At 42.0% G+C, this 24,043-nt stretch overlaps 1 long non-coding RNA gene and 1 pseudogene across 1 annotated transcript; both read left to right on the top strand.

The window, feature by feature from the left end:
• Positions 1 to 1,925: 1,925 nt before the first annotated feature.
• LOC139395895 (uncharacterized) lies at positions 1,926 to 14,701 on the top strand. Its single transcript, XR_011630645.1, has 3 exons — positions 1,926 to 2,085; positions 13,138 to 13,292; positions 13,639 to 14,701. It is a non-coding gene; the product is annotated as an uncharacterized lncRNA (long non-coding RNA).
• Positions 14,702 to 16,729: 2,028 nt separating this feature from the next.
• On the top strand, positions 16,730 to 16,902 carry LOC139395896 (U2 spliceosomal RNA; annotated as a pseudogene).
• Positions 16,903 to 24,043: the final 7,141 nt, after the last annotated feature.

Genomic DNA, 24,043 nt, shown 5'->3' with positions numbered 1-24,043 from the left:
ATGCCTGTTACAACTGACCCGGAAGGTGGGGGAATTTGGAACATATCACTCCTTGTGTTTGAGACAGTCACACCTTGTCTGTTTGATTTAGAGAGATAAAACCAACACTACTTTGTAACAGACAGATGTTCCTATTCACATTTTGAATGTACGAGCTCAAAATAATCTGAGATGTTGACAAAAAATGCAACCATCCCCTATATCCTCTACACTAAATCACAAATGTTTATGTAAATCCATTTTTTTATAGAAGGGTCCAGACAGTATTTTTGTGATTTCACATACTTTTGAGAACCTTACCACAACAAGCAAATCGCGCCCTCATCCTTGTTTAGCAGTATGGGGGTGGGAAAAAAATGAAGTCTCCAAAACCCCCGAAATACGTCCTTTTAGAAACGGCAAAGCTCCCATGATAGTGATGCGGGTCTTTAGATGTTGTACACATGAAATTGTGTCGTTCCGAGCAACGTTTTAATCAATGTTGTTTTATGACTGGTCGGGGTTTGGGAGAGGAAATCCAATAATTCCTTCAGTTTAAAAAAATAACGTATCTACACTGACTGACCGCCATCTTGCGGGAACACTCAGGTCTCTTCTCGTTGTCATCAAACACCACGTGACTGGGGGACTACCGTAAACTACATAATAATGTGACAGAGGCAAATAAGAACGCTGTTCTTTATCTCCTAACGTATTGCACAAGTTAACTGCAGGCATTTACTTAAAAAGTAGCTACAAATATTTTACTTCGAAGAAAATAGTTTCAACGGTATTGAAAAACCATCCTATGGCTTTTTCCCAAGTATTCTGGTATATACGGAATTACGCCCAAGCCTAGTAACTACACAGACTAATTTCATAGAACTTCTTCACTGGCAATTTGTCTACTTCACTTCTTTAGTCTACTCTCTGATCACTCCAGATACCCCAGTTGGTTATGGAAAATATATTTCACAGCGGTTTAGATGGTACAATGATTCTCTACACAATGATTGCTTGTTTTGCCACAAACGGAACATTTTGCAACCAGGAAATTGAGGATTTGTTTGCATAGCGCATCTTTAAGCAAACCAGACGGCATGATTTTCCAGTTTTTTATTTTTATTTAATGTATTTTTATTTACGGTTTTCAGGGGCACCTTCCAACACTCAGGCATAATTTACAAATGTAGTATTTGTGTTTAGTGAGCCCGCCAGTTCAGAGGCAGTAGAAATGACAACGTGTTAATTGGGCCACATTGCTGTCCTGCCTGACCATTTGTAATGTAACCAGTGCTTTTGGGTGTCAGGGAAAATGTATAGGAGTAAAAAGTACATATATTCTTTAGGAATGTAATGGAGTAAAAGTTGCCAGAAAATATCAATAGTAAAGTACGGATACCCCAAAAAACTAGGGGGCACTATTTTCATTTTTGGAAAAATAACGTTCCCAAAGTAAACAAGCTATTTTGTCAGGACAAGATGCTAGAATATGCATTTCCAAAACTGTAAAAATATTGTCTGTGAGTATAACAGAACTGATATTGCAGGCGACAGCCTGAGAAAAATCCACTCAGGAAGGGACTCTTATTTAGAAACTTCTGCGTTCCTATCGTCCCTATTGAGCAGTGAATGGGATATCAGACAGATTCCTTTTTCTATGGCTTCCCTAATGTGTCTAGTGTCACAAGACATAGTTTCAGGCTTTTTATTTTGAAAAATGAGCGTGAACGACAACATTGCGTCAGCGGTCAGCTAGCTGGTGGCTCTCAGAGTGAATTGTGCGTAATAGACAAAGGCGGCCATTGTGCCTCTCGCTCCTACTGGGAAGCCAACTTCCCCGGTTGATATATTATCGAATATATATTTGAAAAACACCTTGAGGATTGATTATAAAAACGTTTGCCATGTTTCTGTCGATATTATGGGTCTAATTTGGAATATTTTTCGGCGTTGTCGTGACCGCAGTTTCCGGTGGATTTCTCAACCAAACGTGAAGAACAAAATGAGGTATTTCGGCTATAAAAATAATCTTTATGGGACAAAATTAACATTTGCTGTCTAACTGGGAGTCTCGTGAGTGAAAACATCCGAAGTTCATCAAAGGTAAACGATTTAATTTGATTGCTTTTCTGATTTTCGTGACCAAGTTGCCTGCTGCTAGCTGGACATAATGCTATGCTAGGCTATCGATAAACTTACACAAATGCTTGTCTAGCTTTTGCTGTAAAGCATAATTTCAAAATCTGAGATGACAGGGTGATTTAACAAAAGGCTAAGATGTGTTTCACTATATTTTACTTGTGATTTTCTGAATATTTTCTAGTAGCATTTTTGGTCAGTTGCGTTATGCTAATTAGTGTCAGTTGATGACAATTCTCCCGAATCTGGGAGGGGTAGTTCTAAGTTAAAGGAGAAGTTTCCTGTTTTACAACAACTCAGTCACACCTTGCCTGTTTGATTTAGAGATATAATACCAATACTAATTTGTCGCAGACAGTTGTTCCTATCACATTTTGAATGTAGTAGCTCAAACAATCTCTGATTGGCAGCTTAGTGGAATGTTGGACTAGTAACCGGAAGGTTGCAAGTTCAAACCCCCGAGCTGACATGGTACAAATCTGTCGTTCTGCCCCTGAACAGGCAGTTAACCCACTGTTCCTAGGCCGTCATTGAAAATAAGAATTTGTTCTTAACTGACTTGCCTGGTTAAATAAAACATTATAAAAGACATGTGAAACCTTCTCCCATTAAAGGAGAAGTGTCCTATTTCACTATTTTTTTATGTAAGGGTTCAAACACTTTTTGTGATTTTACATGTTTTTGAGAACCTTACCCCAACCAGCGAATCACTTCCTCATCCTTGCTTAGCAGTATGGGGCCCCCCAAAAAACATGTGAAGTTCCAGACACTTGTTGAATCTATGCCATAGCGCATTGAAGCTGTTCTGGTGGCTCGTGGTGGAGCAAAACACTATTAGAATAGAATAAAACTTTATTGTCCAATTTTTCTTTGAAATCACCTTCATTAAAATAATCACATACATCATATTTAAACCAGTCAGTCCATCATGTTGCATACACTATCAACTTAGAGGACATACATTCACTCACAACGACTACTGTTCCAACTGCACTAGATAGATAAGTTAATATACCGATACAATTTACTTTGCATTTAGTAGTCCAACAGCACAAGTGTATTGCTTCTGTCCCTCTCCTCGTCCCTACCTGAGCTCGAACCAGGGATCCTCTGCACACACCTACAACTGCCTCCCACGAAGCATTGCTCCACAAAAGCAGTGGCCCTTGCAGAGCAAGGGAAACAACTACTTCAAGGTCTCAGAGCGAGTGACGCCACCAATTGAAACGCTATTAGCGCGCACCCCGCTAACTAGCTAGCCATTTCAAATCGGTTACACAAGGAACGAATGAATGTTTGAACACGTTCTTCTTGGCGATGGGCGTTCTTAACCGTCAGACTGAAGGGAAACCTCTCGAACTGCGGGTGTAGACGGTGGGAGGGGTCGCCAACGACAGCCAGTGCCGCCTTTTTGGTTGCATTGTGGAACAGACTGCTCAAATGTGCCTGTGGTCGACCAATTGCTTTGCTGGCTGTGTTTACTATTCTGGTCAATTTGCTTTTGCGCCTCACACTCAGATTACCATACCAGACTGTCATATTGAACGTGAGGATGCTCTCTACCAGCTCAGATTACCTTACCAGAATGTCATATTGAACGTTTGGATGCTCTCTACCAGCTCAGATTACCATACCAGAATGTCATATTGAACGTTTGGATGCTCTCTACCAGCTCAGATTACCAGACTGTCATATTGAACGTTAGGATGCTCTCTACCAGCTCAGATTACCATACCAGACTGTCATATTGAACGTTAGGATGCTCTCTACCAGCTCAGATTACCATACCAGACTGTCATATTGAACGTTAGGATGCTCTCTACCAGCTCAGATTACCATACCAGACTGTCATATTGAACGTTAGGATGCTCTCTACCAGCTCAGATTACCATACCAGACTGTCATATTGAACGTTAGGATGCTCTCTACCAGCTCAGATTACCATACCAGACTGTCATATTGAACGTTAGGATGCTCTCTACCAGCTCAGATTACCATACCAGACTGTCATATTGAACGTTAGGATGCTCTCTACCAGCTCAGATTACCATACCAGACTGTCATATTGAACGTTAGGATGCTCTCTACCAGCTCAGATTACCATACCAGACTGTCATATTGAACGTTAGGATGCTCTCTACCAGCTCAGATTACCATACCAGACTGTCATATTGAACGTTAGGATGCCCTCTACCAGCTCAGATTACCATACCAGACTGTCATATTGAACGTTAGGATGCTCTCTACCAGCTCAGATTACCATACCAGACTGTCATATTGAACGTTAGGATGCTCTCTACCAGCTCAGATTACCATACCAGACTGTCATATTGAACGTTAGGATGCTCTCTACCAGCTCAGATTACCATACCAGACTGTCATATTGAACGTTCGGATGCTCTCTACCAGCTCAGATTACCATACCAGACTGTCATATTGAACGTTAGGATGCTCTCTACCAGCTCAGATTACCATACCAGACTGTCATATTGAACGTTAGGATGCTCTCTACCAGCTCAGATTACCATACCAGACTGTCATATTGAACGTTAGGATGCTCTCTACCAGCTCAGATTACCATACCAGACTGTCATATTGAACGTTAGGATGCTCTCTACCAGCTCAGATTACCATACCAGACTGTCATATTGAACGTTAGGATGCTCTCTACCAGCTCAGATTACCATACCAGACTGTCATATTGAACGTTAGGATGCTCTCTACCAGCTCAGATTACCATACCAGACTGTCATATTGAACGTTAGGATGCTCTCTACCAGCTCAGATTACCATACCAGACTGTCATATTGAACGTTAGGATGCTCTCTACCAGCTCAGATTACCATACCAGACTGTCATATTGAACGTTAGGATGCTCTCTACCAGCTCAGATTACCATACCAGACTGTCATATTGAACGTTAGGATGCTCTCTACCAGCTCAGATTACCATACCAGACTGTCATATTGAACGTTAGGATGCTCTCTACCAGCTCAGATTACCATACCAGACTGTCATATTGAACGTTAGGATGCTCTCTACCAGCTCAGATTACCATACCAGACTGTCATATTGAACGTTAGGATGCTCTCTACCAGCTCAGATTACCATACCAGACTGTCATATTGAACGTTAGGATGCTCTCTACCAGCTCAGATTACCATACCAGACTGTCATATTGAACGTTAGGATGCTCTCTACCAGCTCAGATTACCATACTGTCATATTGAACGTTAGGATGCTCTCTACCAGCTCAGATTACCATACTGTCATATTGAACGTTAGGATGCTCTCTACCAGCTCAGATTACCATACCAGACTGTCATATTGAACGTTAGGATGCTCTCTACCAGCTCAGATTACCATACCAGACTGTCATATTGAACGTTAGGATGCTCTCTACCAGCTCAGATTACCATACCAGACTGTCATATTGAACGTGAGGATGCTCTCTACCAGCTCAGATTACCAGACTGTCATATTGAACGTTAGGATGCTCTCTACCAGCTCAGATTACCATACCAGACTGTCATATTGAACGTTAGGATGCTCTCTACCAGCTCAGATTACCATACCAGACTGTCATATTGAACGTTAGGATGCTCTCTACCAGCTTAGATTACCATACCAGACTGTCATATTGAACGTTAGGATGCTCTCTACCAGCTCAGATTACCATACCAGACTGTCATATTGAACGTTAGGATGCTCTCTACCAGCTCAGATTACCATACCAGACTGTCATATTGAACGTTAGGATGCTCTCTACCAGCTCAGATTACCATACCAGACTGTCATATTGAACGTTAGGATGCTCTCTACCAGCTCAGATTACCATACCAGACTGTCATATTGAACGTTAGGATGCTCTCTACCAGCTCAGATTACCATACCAGACTGTCATATTGAACGTTAGGATGCTCTCTACCAGCTCAGATTACCATACCAGACTGTCATATTGAACGTGAGGATGCTCTCTACCAGCTCAGATTACCATACCAGACTGTCATATTGAACGTTAGGATGCTCTCTACCAGCTCAGATTACCATACCAGACTGTCATATTGAACGTTAGGATGCTCTCTACCAGCTCAGATTACCATACCAGACTGTCATATTGAACGTTAGGATGCTCTCTACCAGCTCAGATTACCATACCAGACTGTCATATTGAACGTTAGGATGCTCTCTACCAGCTCAGATTACCATACCAGACTGTCATATTGAACGTTAGGATGCTCTCTACCAGCTCAGATTACCATACCAGACTGTCATATTGAACGTTAGGATGCTCTCTACCAGCTCAGATTACCATACCAGACTGTCATATTGAACGTTAGGATGCTCTCTACCAGCTCAGATTACCATACCAGACTGTCATATTGAACGTTAGGATGCTCTCTACCAGCTCAGATTACCATACTGTCATATTGAACGTTAGGATGCTCTCTACCAGCTCAGATTACCATACCAGACTGTCATATTGAACGTTAGGATGCTCTCTACCAGCTCAGATTACCATACCAGACTGTCATATTGAACGTTAGGATGCTCTCTACCAGCTCAGATTACCATACCAGACTGTCATATTGAACGTGAGGATGCTCTCTACCAGCTCAGATTACCATACCAGACTGTCATATTGAACGTTAGGATGCTCTCTACCAGCTCAGATTACCATACCAGACTGTCATATTGAACGTTAGGATGCTCTCTACCAGCTCAGATTACCATACTGTCATATTGAACGTTAGGATGCTCTCTACCAGCTCAGATTACCATACCAGACTGTCATATTGAACGTTAGGATGCTCTCTACCAGCTCAGATTACCATACCAGACTGTCATATTGAACGTTAGGATGCTCTCTACCAGCTCAGATTACCATACCAGACTGTCATATTGAACGTGAGGATGCTCTCTACCAGCTCAGATTACCATACCAGACTGTCATATTGAACGTTAGGATGCTCTCTACCAGCTCAGATTACCATACCAGACTGTCATATTGAACGTTAGGATGCTCTCTACCAGCTCAGATTACCATACCAGACTGTCATATTGAACGTTAGGATGCTCTCTACCAGCTCAGATTACCATACCAGACTGTCATATTGAACATTAGGATGCTCTCTACCAGCTCAGATTACCATACCAGACTGTCATATTGAACGTGAGGATGCTCTCTACCAGCTCAGATTACCATACCAGACTGTCATATTGAACGTTCGGATGCTCTCTACCAGCTCAGATTACCATACCAGACTGTCATATTGAACGTTAGGATGCTCTCTACCAGCTCAGATTACCATACTGTCATATTGAACGTTAGGATGCTCTCTACCAGCTCAGATTACCATACCAGACTGTCATATTGAATGTTAGGATGCTCTCTACCAGCTCAGATTACCATACCAGACTGTCATATTGAACGTTAGGATGCTCTCTACCAGCTCAGATTACCATACCAGACTGTCATATTGAACGTTAGGATGCTCTCTACCAGCTCAGATTACCATACCAGACTGTCATATTGAACGTTAGGATGCTCTCTACCAGCTCAGATTACCATACCAGACTGTCATATTGAACGTTAGGATGCTCTCTACCAGCTCAGATTACCATACCAGACTGTCATATTGAACGTTAAGATGCTCTCTACCAGCTCAGATTACCATACCAGACTGTCATATTGAACGTTAGGATGCTCTCTACCAGCTCAGATTACCATACCAGACTGTCATATTGAACGTTAGGATGCTCTCTACCAGCTCAGATTACCATACCAGACTGTCATATTGAACGTTAGAATGCTCTCTACCAGCTCAGATTACCATACCAGACTGTCATATTGAACGTTAGGATGCTCTCTACCAGCTCAGATTACCATACCAGACTGTCATATTGAACGTTAGGATGCTCTCTACCAGCTCAGATTACCATACTGTCATATTGAACGTTAGGATGCTCTCTACCAGCTCAGATTACCATACTGTCATATTGAACGTTAGGATGCTCTCTACCAGCTCAGATTACCATACCAGACTGTCATATTGAACGTTAGGATGCTCTCTACCAGCTCAGATTACCATACCAGACTGTCATATTGAACGTTAGGATGCTCTCTACCAGCTCAGATTACCATACCAGACTGTCATATTGAACGTTAGGATGCTCTCTACCAGCTCAGATTACCATACTGTCATATTGAACGTTAGGATGCTCTCTACCAGCTCAGATTACCATACCAGACTGTCATATTGAACGTTAGGATGCTCTCTACCAGCTCAGATTACCATACCAGACTGTCATATTGAACGTTAGGATGCTCTCTACCAGCTCAGATTACCATACCAGACTGTCATATTGAACGTTAGGATGCTCTCTACCAGCTCAGATTACCATACCAGACTGTCATATTGAACGTTAGGATGCTCTCTACCAGCTCAGATTACCATACCAGACTGTCATATTGAACGTTAGGATGCTCTCTACCAGCTCAGATTACCATACCAGACTGTCATATTGAACGTTAGGATGCTCTCTACCAGCTCAGATTACCATACCAGACTGTCATATTGAACGTTAGGGTGCTCTCTACCAGCTCAGATTACCATACCAGACTGTCATATTGAACGTTAGGGTGCTCTCTACCAGCTCAGATTACCATACCAGACTGTCATATTGAACGTTAGGATGCTCTCTACCAGCTCAGATTACCATACCAGACTGTCATATTGAACGTTAGGATGCTCTCTACCAGCTCAGATTACCATACCAGACTGTCATATTGAACGTTAGGATGCTCTCTACCAGCTCAGATTACCATACCAGACTGTCATATTGAACGTTAGGATGCTCTCTACCAGCTCAGATTACCATACCAGACTGTCATATTGAACGTTAGGATGCTCTCTACCAGCTCAGATTACCATACCAGACTGTCATATTGAACGTTAGGATGCTCTCTACCAGCTCAGATTACCATACCAGACTGTCATATTGAACATTAGGATGCTCTCTACCAGCTCAGATTACCATACCAGACTGTCATATTGAACGTGAGGATGCTCTCTACCAGCTCAGATTACCATACCAGCATATGTTTTGAAAGCGATGATTATTTAGATTTCTCAACGTTAAAACACAGCGTCGGAATTGTAGTTTACACAGAGCCAAATATGGGCAAATGTAACAGCTGAAAACCCTACTTAAGGAGACCGGGGTAAAGCCAGTTTCAGGTTGGATATTCGAGCTTTCAAACCACTTGCCACAGACTACAAATAAGTGTCATGAAGTTGGAATAATTGCGCACAACATTGCACAGGTTTTATTTTCACAATTTGGACATTTATTTGCTTTTCAAAGCTAATAAACGTGGAAATGTGAGCTGCATTTTGTATTCCTATAGTTGAATTAGTTAGTCAGCGTAAACAAAGTACAGAATTTTTTTACATTTGAATTTCAATAGCTCCATGGTCATGTGACCTACTGACTTCAAACAAGTTTCAGAATGTCCACTCAGTGGGCCTACACATTACACATCCTTTTGTTTGTCCATTTTCATCTCACACAATGTTACATTAATTTGCCTGCTCTGCCCCCCTGAAGGACAGTGTCACTCACACACCAATTCACTCGGGCCTTCTCCTTGGGGCCTTCCTGACCTCCAGACAGGCCCCCCATTGACCTGGTGACCTCTGACTCCTGGCCTCTAGGCCTTCACAAAGAAAAGAGAACTCTCCCTGGGGCTCCAGCCAGCTTCTCCGGGATCAGTCGCGTTAACGCACTGGATGCCTCGCGGTGCCCGTCTCGACCAGTCAGCGGACATTCTGAAAGTAGTTTGAGGCCAGTAGGTCACATTACCAAGGAGCTATTGAAATGATAAACATTGAAAAATGTATGTAAAATCATGTGAGATGAAAATGGATAAACTTAAGGGTTTGCTATATAGAAGGGTAGTCAGCGGACATTCTGAACCTTGTTTGAGCCCAGGTCAACAGACGCCTCACGTCCTCAACTGGCAGCTTCATTAAATAGTACCCGCAAAACATGAGTCTAAACAGTGAAGAGGCGACTCCGGGATGCTGGCCTTCTAGGCAGAGTTCCTCTGTCCAGTGTCTGTGTTCTTTTGCACATCTTAATCCTTTATTGGCCAGTCTGAGATATGGCTTTTTCTTTGCAACTCTGCCTAGAAGGCCATCATACCAGAGTCGCCTCTTCACTGTTGACGTTGAGACTGGTGTTTTGCAGGTACTATTTAATGAAGCTGCCAGTTGAGGACTTGTGAGGCGTATGTTTCTCAAACTAGACACTAATGTACGTGTCCTCTTGCTCAGTTGTGCACCGGAGCCTCCCACTCATCTTTCTTTTCTGGTTAGAGCCAGTTTGCACTGTTCTGTGAAGGGAGTAGTACGAGATCGTTGTACGAGATCTTCAGTTTCTTGGTAATTTCTCACATGGAATAGCCTTCATTTCTCAGAACAAGAATAGTGACATGTTTCAGAAGAAAGTTATTTTTTTCTAGGCATTTTGAGCCTGTAATCGAACCCACAAATGCTGATGCTCCAGATACTCAACTAGTCTGAAGGACAATTTTATTGCTTCTTTAATCAGAACAACAGTTTTCAGCTGTGTTAACATAATTGCAAAATGGTTTTCTAATGATCAATTTGTCTTTTAAAATTATAAACCTGGAGTAGCTAACAACGTGCCGCTGGAACACAGGAGTGATGGTCGCTGATAATCTTGCTGCTGGTGAGTCTCTGATCCACATCTACGCAGACGACACCATTCTGTATACTTCTGGCCCTTCTTTGGACACTGTGTTAACAACCCTCCAGGCAAGCTTCAATGCCATACAACTCTCCTTCCGTGGCCTCCAATTGCTCTTAAATACAAGTAAAACTAAATGCATGCTCTTCAACCGATCGCTGCCTGCACCTGCCCGCCTGTCCAACATCACTACTCCGGATGGCTCTGACTTAGAATACGTGGACAACTACAAATACCTAAGTGTCTGGTTAGACTGTAAACTCTCCTTCCAGACCCACATCAAACATCTCCAATCTAGAATTGGCTTCCTGTTTCGCAACAAAGCATCCTTCACTCACGCTGCCAAACATACCCTTGTAAAACTGACCATCCTACCAATCCTCGACTTCGGCGATGTCATTTACAAAATAGCCTCAAATACCCTACTCAACAAATTGGATGCAGTCTATCACAGTGCAATCTGTTTTGTCACCAAAGCCCCATATACTACCCACCATTGCGACCTGTACGCTTTCGTTGGCTGGCCCTCGCTTCATACTCGTCGCCAAACCCACTGGCTCCATGTCATCTACAAGACCCTGCTAGGTAAAGTCCCCCCTTATCTCAGCTCACTGGTCACCATAGCATCACCCACCTGTAGCACGCGCTCCAGCAGGTATATCTCTCTGGTCACCCACAAAACCAATTCTTTCTTTGGCCGCCTCTCCTTCCAGTTCTCTGCTGCCAATGACTGGAACGAACTACAAAAATCTCTGAAACTGGAAACACTTATCTCCCTCACTAGATTTAAGCACCAACTGTCAGAGCAGCTCACAGATTACTGCACCTGTACATAGCCCACCTATAATTTAGCCCAAACAACTACCTCTTTCCCTACTGTATTTATTTTATTTATTTATTTTGCTCCTTTACACCCCATTATTTTTATTTCTACTTTGCACATTCTTCCACTGCAAATCTACCATTCCAGTGTTTTACTTGCTATATTGTATTTACTTTGCCACCATGGCCTTTTTTTGCCTTTACCTCCCTTTCTCACCTCATTTGCTCACATCGTATATAGACTTGTTTCTACTGTCTTATTGACTGTATGTTTGTTTTACTCCATGTGTAACTCTGTGTCGTTGTATGTGTCAAACTGCTTTGCTTTATCTTGGCCAGGTCGCAATTGTAAATGAGAACTTGTTCTCAACTTGCCTACCTGGTTAAATAAAGGTGAAATAAAAAAAATAATGGGCATCTGTAGGCCTATGAAGACATTCCATAAAAAATCTGTCGTTTCACTTAATTTACTTTAACGTTGTCAAATGAGCACCAATCGGGCTTGATAGCCAATGAGCTGGGCTTTACGGTAGTATGAGGAAACCCTGTATATGTCGGACAATTTCTGTCGCGTTACGCAGATCTGTGAGTTATGAAAACGGTGTTTTGCAAATGTTGAACTTACAATATGGCTACTAATACTGGAAAAGCTAAATCAAAGTCCAAGTATACAGATTTTGGACGATATTCTTGCAGAAAAAGGTAATAGACAACAGCTAAAGGAGAGGATGATGACATTACATTAGACTGGTAATAAAAGGTAATAGACAACAGCTAAAGGAGAGGATGATGACGTTTATATTAGACTGCTAAGTGAAATACAAGTCTTTCTATTTATATTATTTTATATTGTAAATCCTAAAGCCACAACATGTGGGGCGGCAGGGTAGCCTAGTGGTTAGGGCGTTGGACTAGTAACCGAAAGGTTACAAATCTGTCGTTCTGCCCCTGAACAGGCAGTTAACCCACTGTTCCTAGGCCGTCATTGAAAATAAGAATTTGTTCTTAACTGACTTGCCTAGTTAAATAAAGGTAAAATACATTTTTTTTAAATGTCAAAGTCAACATACAATACACGTTGGGCACCCGACTGGCGCAGTGGTCTAACACACTGCAGTACCTGGTTCGATTCCAGGCTGCATCACATCCGGCCGTGATTGGGAGTCCCATAGGGCGGCGAACAATTGTCCCAGCGTCGTCCGGGTTTGGCCGGGGTAGGCGTCATTGTAAATAATTATTTGTACTGACTTGCCTAATTTAAATAAAGGTTCATTTTAAAAGTAAATAAATTGGTACACAACCTTCACCACAGTGTTCTCCACTCAATATAATATATGTTTATAGATGTGTTGTTGTATATTTGATGTATTGCTAAAATAAAGGTTCAATATAATAAGTAATAAACTTGAGTTCTTACAGATTTTGCTTTAGTGATAAAGACTGACTACAAAGAGACCACATTCAAGTCCTCCATCCCCCACTTAGAGTGACTGCTGCTCTCTCTGGCTCCACAACAAACCCCCGCCCGGCCATCAAGAGGTGTGAATACCCAGCCAGCCTACAAGTAGAGGATGGTAAGTGCTTTACAGCAGAAAAAGACTTGGGACCAGCAGCACAATCTTGTGTTTAGGGCGTGTTGTAAGTACAGTCATTGTAAATAATGTGTACATTTTGTTATTTTAATTACATTTTTTAAAACTTTGTTTGTGTACCTTATGAAATTAGATTAGTGTTGGCTGCTAACTTGGTCATTATCTTAAATATTTCACCTATGTGTTTGGAGAGGGGCTGGCTGGGGGTGAGGAAAGACTGTCTGTAATGGTACTCTTATCTTTATATTGTGGAATAGGGTGCCATTTTGGATTCAACCTAAGTTCATTCTGGTAATATTTATGAGGTGTTCCCCATCTCTCCTTGCAGCCATTCGATGAGACGGGCCGTAGAACCAGCGCTATGAAGAGCACCAATCGGGATGCGTCGGTTCTCCACTCTGGAAAATGGGACAGGGTCCGCTCCTGCTGAGGACGTCCTGGATGAAAGAAGGCATGGAGAACAGCCCCCTGAGATACTACAGGTGATAACATTTTACCTCTCATTCTGGAAGGAGGGAGAAAAGGAGGTAGGTAGGGAGGGAGGTAGAGAACACCTCTGTGTTTGGAGACATTGGATCAGCATTCTTGTCTGGTCTCCTGTTAGCACATTTTATGTAGGGAAGCAAATGATCCAAAATGTTTTGACATTCCTGGGAGTGTGTAAACTTGTATTTTTTATGGGCATAGCATTTTTGAATGTTTTCTATAGTTTTATATTCTTGAAAATGTATCAATTTACCAATTCGACCACTTGGAGGCCACTTGGGTACATTTGGGCAAATCGTGAAGGACACCTGGGTGACTTCATAGTACATTTCATGCAACTTGCTTATTAGTCTTCCAGTTATCAGTCTGAAACTTTGCACATACACTGCTGCCCTCTTGTGGACACATCTAAATTACAACCAGAGTCGTGACTAGATTTGAGACCTTTCTGTTGCATTTCAAAGATGGTGGTACAAAACAATACAAACAGTTGTTTTTTTCTTTTCTGCTACCAGATCTATTATACTCTCCTACATTCAATTCACATTTCCACAAACTTCAAAGTGTTTCCTTTCAAATGGTATCAAGAATATGCATATCCTTGTTTCAGGTCCTGAGCTACAGGCAGATAGATTTTGGTTTGTCATTTTAGGTGAAAATTGGAAAAACGGGGCTATCCCCTTAATGGACTAAATTAGCTTTTTCTTTCAAAAACAATCATTTCTAAGTGACCCCAAACTTATGTTATGTATGTATGTCACAAGAGTAAGTACACCCCTCACATTTCTGTAAATATTTGAGTATATCTTTTCATGTGACAACACTGAAGAAATGACACTTTGCTACAATGTAAAGTAGTGAGTGTACAGCTTGTATAACAGTGTAAATTTGCTGTCCCCTCAAAATAACTCAACACACAGCCATTAATGTCTAAACCGCTGGCAACAAAAGTGGAAAAAGCAACGGTCGGTGGAACTCTGGCGCCATCAAGTGGACAAATTGCTTCAGTTCCGTTGTGGCAGAAACGCTACCAGAGATATTTGATACAAGATCTAATTGTATGTCTATATTATCTCCAAATTGTTTCTCTCCACCCCCGCCCGTGTTATGTTATTATTCCAATTAAGCTGTTAATATGGTTTTAATTTAACAACGCATTCTCTCATTTCTGATTGGAGGGCGGATGACCACATGACTTTAGAACCTTCAACTGTGTTACTTTGTAACAGTCAAACCTGGTGATCAACTCGCAATCCATGCCGCCATTTATTTAAAGCATCATCTTTTTTTATGGGGGAAAATAGTATACAGAGCTCATTTTGGTGTAAAAATCGTCGAATTTGACGTGTCGGAGAACGGCCACTTCCTCCCGAAACCATTGTGGGTATCGCTTCTCGGCCTTTTGGCTAAGAATCCTGGGGACGGTAAGACAGAGACTGGGTTTTTGGGGACTACGACAGCTGACTTTTGAGGGCAAGGTTTTAATCATTAAAGCTGTGATTTTACCTGTGCTTTTATTAATCAGTTCTGTTTTTATCCCCCCTCGAAGGAGCATTTTAGACCTGGAGCGGACGCTGTTTTACTTCCTGTGGGGATGCAAGTGGGAGAGGCTGAGGAGGGAGGTGGTCAAGAGGCCCAGGTCCAAGGGGGGGAAAGGCTTGCCTGACCTCTACTTGTTCCTGGGCAGCCGCTACACAGCGTTACATCTGACTCTTGCCACCTCCCCGGTCAACAACAAGACCCAGGCCCTCGCACGGTTCTGGCTGGGATCTTACCTCAGGACTCTGAGGCTGATCCCAGTCGACCTGCGAGCCCCAGTCTCTTTCCTGCTACCCCCGCACTACGTCCAGCTCCAGAAGTTTTTAAGACATTTTAAACTGGAAAAAGAAACAGTCACGGTTTTAACAAAACACCGCTCTCTTCTCTCTCTTGTGCAGGATCGGGAACCAGTGTGTCCAGTGCGCGGGCTCGCTATAGGTGAGCCCACAACGGTTTGGCGCAACGTGGCCCATCCTGCTCTCCTGAATCGGCATCGGGACCTGTCCTGGATGGTCGCCCACGAGATCCTCCCGGTCAGGGCCGTTATGCACTCACGGGGCATGGCGAGGACATCCGCGTGCCCCCGACCAGGCTGCGGCCAAGAAGAGTCGGTGAGGCACATGCTCTGGGAGTGCAGAGCCGCCAGGGACCTGTGGAAGGAAGCAGGCCCCCTGATCACCTCGTGTCTGCCAGCAGGGGAGGACCTAACACCTCAGCTCGTGCTGTATGGGGTGGGCCGAAGGCCCATTCCATCGAAGGCCTTCACCAAGCTCTGGCCCACCCTCACGTGCCTGAAGGAAGCACTGTGGTCCTCCCGTAACCTGCTGGTAGCGAAAAACGTAGAGACCACCCCCCAGGCAGTGGCCATGGTAGCCACGGAAGCCCTGGGGTGGTACGGAAGGAAGGGGGCCTCGACCCCAGGCGAAGGGTCCCCCACAACACCCTAGGTCCCGGCGGCCACGGCCTGACAGCGCTGCGGCGCCTAGGGCGATGCGCCTAGGGGAGGGATCTCCTCTGGGCCCCGAAGGACGGGACGATGATCTATTCAGAAGAGCAGGATGAGGTGAGCTTGATAAAGACTCACCCCCCCTCCTGTACAAGGGACTGAAGACAGCCTTTTAACAAAGTGACTTTTTAACATGGTTTTTCATGTCTTAAAAATGTTTTACCTTTGTTAGATCATTAGTACACATTTTAAATGGCTTTTACAGATTTGATGTTTTTACAAGGAAAGTACTTTTATCCATGGTTGTTTTCATTGGTTTTAACAACATGTACTTTTTAACAAATTTAAATGTAACTTTCAAATGCTGTGTTTTATGCTTTGTTGCCGTTTTTATGTGTATCAATGATGTAAAAAATGTATGAGCTGTTTTTAAAGGAAATGCATCAATAAAACTTTTCCAAAAGAAAATCTGTTCTTATCAGTTTAATATCTGATACGTCCCCTATCTGGGGACCATATATTAAATTGATTTTTGGAATAGGGAGATGGAATAGGGGCTTGCTCCGTCCACTCCACGCATCGACCTGGTATTGCAGTACCTCCAGGAACGGTGCACCCCCTGTCGTTGTAAATATAAATCAAGCATGGTTTCGTTTTAGTCTATATTGTAGTGTCACATTGTCACACACACAGTTCATCTTAGTGTCAGTGGTGGCTAGACAGTGTTGGTCAAGTCGATCACCGTTATATTGAGCTGATGTGAATGGTGCGTTAATCTTTAAAAAAAAGTTTGTCACGTAGATGGGACACAGGGTGTAAACGGTACAGTGAAATGCTTACTTGCAAGCTCTCCTCAACAGCGCAATACACACGATCAAACACAAATAGCTAAGTACTAAAGTAGTCAAAAACACTTATGATTTGGATATATATACACAAGAAGACTATACAGTATAAACTATAAAATGTGCTAAAGTCATGTTCTGGTAACATGGACTGCCTCACATACCGGTAACGTTACCTGATGTATTTGTCTGAAGCCAATATTTGATAGGCCTGCTATTTTCACAAGACTCAAATATATGTCGTTAAATGTATACAAGGTTTGTAACTCATCTGCCTGTGTTAAAGTAACTATGTATGTTTATCCCATTATTTCTATGATCTCACACTGCACTTTTTCAAGTGACAAAAACTTGATATAGCGTAGCAAGAGTTATTCCTTCGCTTACGGCATTATTACAGATCATATATGCACCATACAGTCACTGGCTTTACGGCCATATCAGTCTCAATACGCCTGGTCTCGGAAGCTCAGCAGGGTCGGGCCTGGTTAGTACTTACCTGCCTGGGAGGTGCAGTAAGTTATTTTGTCCAGCAGGGTGTACTCTTGTACTATTTAATCAGGGAGCAACTGCCTTTATGTATTACAGTTTCTCATAATCGCCTACAATCATTTTTTGGAACAATGTTGTTGATTTTTAAAACAGTCCACAAAACACACAACTTTTATAAAACAGTAAATGCTTTTTGAAAATGTACTTGTCTTTTTAAAAAACAAACATTCATAAAAAATATACCATCAAAATTGCAAATCCGTTCATCAAAAGAATGACACAACTATACTTATTTCTTGAATGCAAGCAGACAAAACAGAAAGTTAGTCTGTCTTTTAAAAATCCCAGTAGATCCATAAATGTTCTTTGCAGTCACTAAATCATGATGACCAAAACTGGAAGTACAACGATACAAACATGCAGAATTACCCTGCCTGGTCATTTCTCCACAACACAAATTTACAGCAGTTATTAAATCATGATGATCAAAACTGGAAGTACAACGATACAAAGGTGCGGAATTATGGGCAATTACTCTCCTTTTATGCATATTTCACCAAACAATTTCATACACATCAAATTTAATTACTGATAATTGAAAAATATTAATATTTGCACATTGTGTGTATGATTCATTCATCGGTATCATCACAATCCAATTCCATGTATTCAAAACATAGGCTTGTTTGCTCATAGTTTTGTACTTTCCATTGGCGTACAGACACAATCCACAACAGAAATAAGGAAAGCTGAATACAACAGGGGAACACAACTGATATGAATGTACAGGCCTTAATCAGAAAAGCGATCGCAGGCCGGAAAAGCTGAATACAACAGGGGAACACAACTGATGTATAGGCCTCAATCCACACCAAAGCAAAGCTCTAGAATAGAAGGTCACGTGTTGGAGATGATGACATAGGAGTCAGCCAAAGTTACTTAGAAGTAACCCAACTTCATTCTCTGCATCTCTGAATATTTGCAATATAGTAAAAACATTTACGAATTAGACAGTCCCCGTTAAGTAAGATCTTTTAAACAGGTCAACATTAACAAGGCCGCAGGGACAGACAGATTACCTGGACGTGTACTCAGAGCATGTCCTGACCAACTGGCAAGTGTCTTCACTGACATTTTCAACCTGTCCCTGACTGAGTCTGTAATACCTACATGTTTCAAACAGACCACCATAGTCCCTGTGCCCAAGAACACCAAGGTAACCTGCCTAAATGACAACCGACCCGTAGGACTTACGTCTGTAGCCATGAAGTGCTTTGAAAGGCTGGTCATGGCTCACATCAACACCATCATCCCCAGTCCATGCCCTGACGAATTGAGGCTGTTCTGAGGGCAAAAGGGTTCAACTGAATATTAGGAAGGTGTCCTTAATGTTTTGTACACTCAGTGAACATACACTGAAAAATATAAAAAATATATGAGGGCAAAGGGGGTGCAACTCAGTATTAAACTTGTTATGGCTGGGGGCAGTATCGAGTAGCTTGGATGAAAAAGGTGCCCAGAGTAAACTGTCTGCTACTCAGGCTCAGTTGCTAATATATGCATATTATTAGTAGATTTGGATAGAAAACACTGAAGTTTCTAAAACTGTTTGAATGATGTCTGAGTATAACAGAACTCATATGGCAGGCAAAGACCTGGGAAAAAATCCAAACAGGAAGTGGGAAATCTGAGGCTTGTAGTTTTTCAACTCAACTGGATATTGGTCATCTTGCACTTCCTAAGGCTTCCACTAGATGTCAACAGTCTCTAGAACCTTGTTTGATGCTTCTACTGTGAAGTGGGGCTGAATAAGAGGGGAATGAGTCAGAGGTCTGCCCGAGTCCCACGAGCTGACCACGGGCGTTCATGTGAAAGTTAGCTTGCTTTCCATTGCAGTTCTACAGACAAAGGAATTCTCCGGTTGGATCATTATGTTAGATTTATGTTAAAAACATCCTAAAGATTGATTCTAAACATCGTTTGACATGTTTCTATGGACTGTAACGGAACTTTTCGACTTTGTCTGCTCGTGCGTCATGAATGTGGATTACTGGGCTGAACACGCGAACAACAAGGAGGAATTTGGACATAAATGATGGACATTATCATACAAAACAAACATTTATTGTGGAACTGGGATTCCTGGGAGTGCATTCTGATGAAGATCAAAGGTAAGTGAATATTTATAATGCTATTTCTGACTAATGTTGACTCCACAACATGGCGGATATTTCTTTGGCTGGTTTGGTCTCTGAGCGCCGTACTCAGATTATTGGATGGTATGCTTTTTCCGTAGGGTTTAATTGAAATTTGACACAGCGGATGCATTAAGGAGAAGTTTATCTAAAGTTTCATGTATAATAGTTGTATCTTTCATCAATATTTATTATGAGTATTAATGTAAATTGATGTGGCTCTCTGCAAAATCACTGTATGTTTTGGAACTACTGAACATAACACGCCAATGTAAACTGAGATTTTTGGATATAAATATGCACTTTATCGAACAAAACATACATGTATTGTGTAACATGAAGTCCTATGAGTGTCATCTGATGAAGACCATCAAAGGTTAGTGATTCATTTTATCTCTATTTCTGCTTTTTGTGACTCCTCTCTTTGGCTGGAAAAATGGCTGTGTTTTTCTGTGACTTGGTGAAGACCTAACATAATCATTTTTGGTGCTTTCGCTGTAAAGCCTTTTTGAAATCGGACACTGTGGTGGGATTAACAACAAAATTACCTTTAAAAGGGTATGAGATACTTGTATGTTTGAGGAATTTTAATTGTGAGATTTCTATTGTTTGAATTTTCCACTCTTCACTTTCACTGGCTGTTGTCATATCAATCCCGTTAGCGGGATCTCAGCCATAAGAAGTTTTAAGGGTGTTTCCAATGTTTTGTACACTTCGTGTCTATTGAGACACATTACAGACAAGCCTACAAATAGCAAAACAGAACTCACTTGATTGACAATTAAATGTATTTCAACATTGAAATAAGCCTATAGGCTACTGTTTACACACTACATTGACAAAAGTATGTGGACACCCCTTCAAATGAGTTGATTTTACTATTTTAGCCACACCCTTAACTGACAGGTGTATAAAATTGAGGTACACAACCATGCAATCTCCATAGACAAACACAGGCAGTAGAATGGCCTTATTGAAGAGCTCAGTGACGTTCAACGTGGCACCGTCATAGGATGCCACCTTTCCATAAAGATACTTCCAATAGACACCCCAGAGACGACAATTTTCAAAATTTCAAAAAAGACAGTTTCGTTATCACCTTTGTGCCAAACATATCAATGGAATTTGTCCATGAATTGTCTTCAAGGCCGATTTTCTTTCCCTCCACTCCCCACAAATCATAGCTAAAGTTATTAATGTTTTATATTCATGCTATTACATGGAAGAGCTTGCACGTGTAACGGATGTGAAAAACAATGGAAATCACTCACTTGCTCTCGTCCACATTGCTCATTCAATGTGATGGGTTCCTGACATTGGAAGATGAGTCCGACTGACCTGAAGTAAATGGATAGTCCAGGATCTGCTGTTTGTATGTGGCTGCTTTGAAAGTGAACTGTGTTTGTGTGTGAGATCAGGGGTATATTCATTCTGCCAATTCTGTTGAAAAAACTTTCCTTAAAATGAAGCAAATGAAATCAAAGATAAATATACCGGTATTTGTCTAATAGAAACTCTTGTTTGCAACTGTTGGACTACTGATTACACCCCAGATCAGATAGATACAGGTAAGAGTGTGCAAGACGGTATTGAATGTGTCAGTCACCTTGATTACTCAGATTTCTCTCGACCTGTGCACCTACGTTGTAAACTTTCATTCATAGGCTAGGTTGTAGCAACCACTTGATGGGTATAGGGAAAATTAGAGTATCATGTAGTAGCCTAAACCTGTCGATGTTACATTGAGCTGGGTGAATGATAGTCATCCAATATGCTGTTATAGAAATAAGGCCATGCTCATAAAAAAAAGACCTGTCCTCCCTTGTCTTAAAGGCACAGACCGCCACTAACATTTACTAATGGGCTCCTGAAACCGGAATCTAGCAAGATGTCAGCCTCCTTGAATAGGCGTATCTGACCGTGAGTAGATTACGTTCAAAACAATGGTCGGCCATCTTGGAGGCTGTCTCTCGTTCTTATTATAGCTCAATGCACTGCCGGATTCCACCATTTTAATGTAGTCAACTGGGTGGTACTTCCAACTTCATTGGCTGATCCCTCCTGACTCTGTTGGAGTCATCTCCAGCTGGCTCGTCAGTAGGGATTATGCTGAGCCACGGGGCACCGGTCTATGGCCCGTGATGTAAACGGTGAACAGGCAAATGTGGCAAGGGCCCTTCTCAAATAGCAACAGTAATCTGCGCCTTTCGGTCATTCTGTCAACAAGGCAGCATGGTGCATCATCCAGAAACATCTCTTTTCCATAAAATATTTGTTCGAATTTATAAAACCAGGTTTAATTGGGAAGGCAGATAAAGCTTTTTATCAAAATCAATAACTTTTTTATGTGAAAACACAGAATCCTACTCATTACTCCAAGTGCTTAATTACATCACTTTTGTTTGGAGCAGACTTAGCTGTGGGCTTTGAATGTGGCACCTGGCCAAAAACAAAACAAATGCCATCAACTTTCACCCCGTGCAAAACACGCCTATCCGGGAGCCCAGGCCAAACTAATCGAATCCCCTCAATTCTGTCACTGACGCTATAATGACACAGACACAAAGATAAGTCCTCTATCTATCTCTATGGCCGCGCATCTTTGTTCAGAATCTGTGCTGTGAAGACGGTGCTTTTTGTCTCCGTTTCTATGTATTACTACCGGTAGGTGCTATCTAAAATCGAAAGAACATGTCATATAACATGATAGGTTACAAATCCGTCAAGGGATTGTCAGGTTTCCTATGTTAAATTTGTGTCGTGATGAAAACGATTTTACAAGTCATATACCTTGAGATTTTGGGTTTGTCTGACTTAATGTACACCATTTCCTCAAGGTAATTTAAAAATATTCAATTTATTTGAGATTTCTGAGTTCGTTTTATGTTATTGGTTATGTGTATTTTTAAAAAAGGCTCACGAGCTGGTAAAATGGCGGCGCTGCTGTCTGTGTTTTAAAGTCCAAATAGAAGACAATGGACACGATCATATATTTATGTAGTTGGTGCAGTATATTAACTACACTGCTCAAAAAAAATAAAGGGAACACTAAAATAACACATCCTAGATCTGAATGAATGAAATATTCTTATTAAATACTTTTTTCTTTACATTGTTGAATGTGCTGACAACAAAATCACACAAATTATCAATGGAAATCAAATTTATCAACCCATGGAGGTCTGGATTTGGAGTCGCACTCAAAAGTGACCCTATTTGGTGGTGACGTGGAAACCATCACCTCCGGCTCTACCAGGAGCATGTGTAACTGTATAGCTTTCATCCGTTCCCTCACCCCGACCCGGGCTCGAACCAGGGACCCTATGCACACATCAACAACTGACACCCACGAAGCATCGTTACCTATCACGCCTCAAAATCCGCAGCCCTTGCAGGGCAAGGGGAACAATTACTTCAGGTCTCAGAGCGAGTGACGTAACCGATTGAAACACTATTAGCGCGCACCACCGCTAACTAGCTAGCCATTTCACATCGGTTACACTCACCCCCCTTTTGACCTCTTTTTCCGCAGCAACCAGTGATCCGGGTCACGGCACCAATGTAACAGTATAGCTTTCATCCGTCCCCTCGCCCCGACCCGGGCTCGAACCAGGGACCCTATGCACACATCAACAACTGACACTCACAAAGCATCGTTACCCATCGCTCCACAAAAGCTGCGGTCCTTGCAGAGCAAGGGGAACAACTACTTCAGGTCTCAGAGCGAGTGACGTCACCGATTGAAACGCTATTAGCGCGCACCACCGCTAAATAGCTAGCCATTTCACATCGGTTACACATGCTTGAGGTGGTCTGCCACAGCTCTCCGAACATCATGGTCAGTGGCCTGGCTGTTCCATTTCTTGACTGCAGCTGTAACCAAAATAAACACAGTAAATTATAGAAAAGACTAATAGATATGGATTATCTTACAGGTTCCCCACGGCACTTAAATCAGCACTCAGGGCTCAAACCCACGGTTTATCACTAACCAATGGTGGCTATTTTGTGTTGTGCAGTAATAATGATCATTTATTACATTTATTCAGAATAATTTATAAGTGGATAAATGTGTTTACAAAAAGCAATTTACAAGATAAATTTGGTTAAAGTTGTCCTTCTTAGGGGCTGACAATTGATTAGGGCCAGGCTCAAACTTGCACGCAGTGTAGAAAAGACGAGGGCCTGTTTGAATGGTGCAAGTTGTCTCTTTCACTCCTCCCTAATAGA

This window comes from Oncorhynchus clarkii, unplaced genomic scaffold (genome assembly GCF_045791955.1).
Source record: "Oncorhynchus clarkii lewisi isolate Uvic-CL-2024 unplaced genomic scaffold, UVic_Ocla_1.0 unplaced_contig_307_pilon_pilon, whole genome shotgun sequence".
NCBI lineage: Eukaryota > Metazoa > Chordata > Actinopteri > Salmoniformes > Salmonidae > Oncorhynchus > Oncorhynchus clarkii.
Note: the sequence above shows the minus strand (reverse complement) of the source record. Positions and strands in the feature narration are given on the sequence as shown.